Source organism: Neolamprologus brichardi, chromosome 7 (genome assembly GCF_056152115.1).
Source record: "Neolamprologus brichardi isolate AB-2024 chromosome 7, ASM5615211v1, whole genome shotgun sequence".
Taxonomy (NCBI): Eukaryota; Metazoa; Chordata; class Actinopteri; order Cichliformes; family Cichlidae; genus Neolamprologus; species Neolamprologus brichardi.
In genome coordinates this window covers 64,224,303-64,227,020 of record NC_142110.1, presented here as the reverse complement: position 1 = coordinate 64,227,020, position 2,718 = coordinate 64,224,303, and positions in this window count along the sequence as shown.

The window sequence follows — 2,718 nt, the reverse complement described above, 5'->3', positions numbered from 1 at the left end:
CCTTCAAGAATCACAGTCGCTTTGTTATTTAAGCTGTTTTCTTTGTGTCTCAGAATTAATGAGGTCTTGGAAACATTCCTCAGATTTTGGTCCATGTTGACATGAAAGCATCATGCAGCTGCTGCAGATTTATACTGTCAGTCTCCTGCTCCACCACAGCCCAAAGGTGCTCTATTGGTCCGAGATCTCATCACTGATGGACTTTGGAGTAAAGAACTCTCTTTCATATTCAACAAACCAGTTTGAGACGATTTGAGCTTTGTGTGGTGACACGGTGTGTCATCCTGCTGAAAGCTACGCTGTGGTCATAAAGCAGGGGTGGGCAACTCTAGGCCTCAAGGGCCGGTGTCCCTGCAGGTTTTATGTGTCCTTGAACCAACACAGCTGATTTAAATGGCTAAATTAACTCCTCAACGGCTGTATCCCAATTCAGGGTCTGCAGCCTTAAAGGCCGCATTTTAAGGCCGATTACGTCACCGCGACGCGACGAAGGCTGTCCCAATTCGAAGGCTGCTCGAAATGCGGCCCTCAAATGCGTCCTTCATTTCCCTGAAGTTTAAGGACGTGGCGGTGTAGACTTCGTGGCCCAACATATCCCAGAATGCATAGCACGGCGGTGGGTGTGGATAATTTTGCCGAAAAAAAACGGTGGATGAGAGGCACCCGAAGAGTAAACTTTAAGTAAGTACTGAATATTATGTCACTTATTTATGTGCAAATGTTTAATAACAAAGAACATTAAAACATTACTGTTGGCCACATGTCGGCAAAGTTATGTGACATTAGTGACGTTTGTACTAACTTGGTTTTAAAGCCTTTACTTTAAAATATACGCCGTTCAATAGCTGAGCTTAATCTGAGAATGATCAAAGCTCATGTAGAAACAAACAAATGAACAAAAGATTTTCTCCTTCATTTCTGTCAAACAAAGCTGTATGAAACGTTTCCAGCTGTTAGTATCATGGTTGCTAGGCAACCTGGGCAGCGCAACGGAGGCTAGACCGTCCCATTTCACAAGCCTCGCACTTCCGGCCTTAGCGGTCTTTAAGTACGCGGCCCTTGAGGATCTTTAAGGCTGCAGACCCTGAATTGGGATACAGTCAACATGTCCTGCAGTTCTCCAGAGGCCTGCTAACGAACTAATCATGTGATTCAGGTGTGTTGACCCAAGCTGAGATCTAAAACCTGCAGGACACCGGCCCTCGAGGCCTGGAATTGCCCACCCCTGTCATAAAGGGATAGACATGGTCAGCAGCAATACTTGAGACCATCTGAACCTCTAAACCTGAAAGATGGTTCTGTGGGAAAATCCCAGCAGATCAGCTGTTTCTGAAATACTCAAATTAGCCCATCTGGCAGCAACAACATTAAAAGTCACCTTTCTTTTTATTCTGATGCTTGGTTTGAGCTTCAGCAGGTCACCTTGAATGCATCGAGTTGCTGCCATGTGATTGGCTGATTATAGATTTACTTAGATTAGGTATATATTAACAATTAGCTGAAAAGGTGTACCTAATAAAGTGGCTATAAGTATATACATGGCAGATAATGAGTCTTCTCGAACCCTAAGGTGCTTATGGTGATTAAAATCTCCACCTCAGATGTTTCCAACACTGGCTGTTTACATGTTAATCACTCATTAATAAGTCAAACATTGTGTCATTTGAATGCAAGCCTGCCTGCTGAAGCCTTCTGCTGCTATAACAGCTTTACATCCAGGTCTTGGCGCTGCACACTGCTTCCAAGCTGCGTGATTAGTGATGTTTGAAGCCTGCAGATGTGATCGACGTGCAGTGACTCAGCTTTAGAAGACATCCAGATACAGCAGCACTGAAAGTTTTGAAATATTCAAATTCAGATGCCTTCTCATAACACGCAGAGTCTCAAGAAGAAACTTTACTTTCAATTTTTAAAGCGGCATCTGAGGTTTTGTGAAGCTTTGGCAGAGGATGAAAGAAATGCTCAGTAGCAGGAAAACGACCCAACCTCGGCCGGACAGATGAAATATAGATACGCTGCTTCCACTGTAACCATGATTATTTAATGTGCGTCCACAGTGTCTGCTCATGCTTTGAGCAACTTTACAGGGCCGCGGGAAGCAAACCGCGACGAACCTCTCGGGTTAACCTACAAGCTCTTTGTCCTGCTGAAGTGTGCTTTAACCGCTCAGCTCTATTCAGCTGCCTGTGGCGGTGGAGAAGCAGCAGCTGCGTTTCTCTGTTGCAGATTCTGCCCGAGCTGGATGGCAACACCATATAAAAATACCAGCGGGCTTCACCGATTGGCTGAGAGTTGTGAATGAAGCCAGCAAGCGACAGTAAACATCGAATCCTCGATGACAGAAACAAATAATTTTATTTGAAAAATATTTCACTGCTGATACATACAATACACTCATCATACTCATATATATTTGCATAAAGTATACTCTTAACATGATAATATTTAAAGATTTGATACATTATCGTCAGGTGGGGCAGGGAGATATCAACAAGGAGAACACTTTATTGTAGTGTGTAGAGTAGAAACACTTAAAACAGAAATAAACCCACTAGAACAGATACAGAGGGGACCTTGCTAGCTGCTGCCTGATTGGAGGAGGACGGCGGAGGCGGAGTCTGAGCGCGGCTTAAACTTAAGCGGCTGAGGTCCAAACAGCAGCTGGTGCTGCAGCTGCCACTCTCGCAGCGTTCAGCCTCCTCAAATAAGGATTTCTTT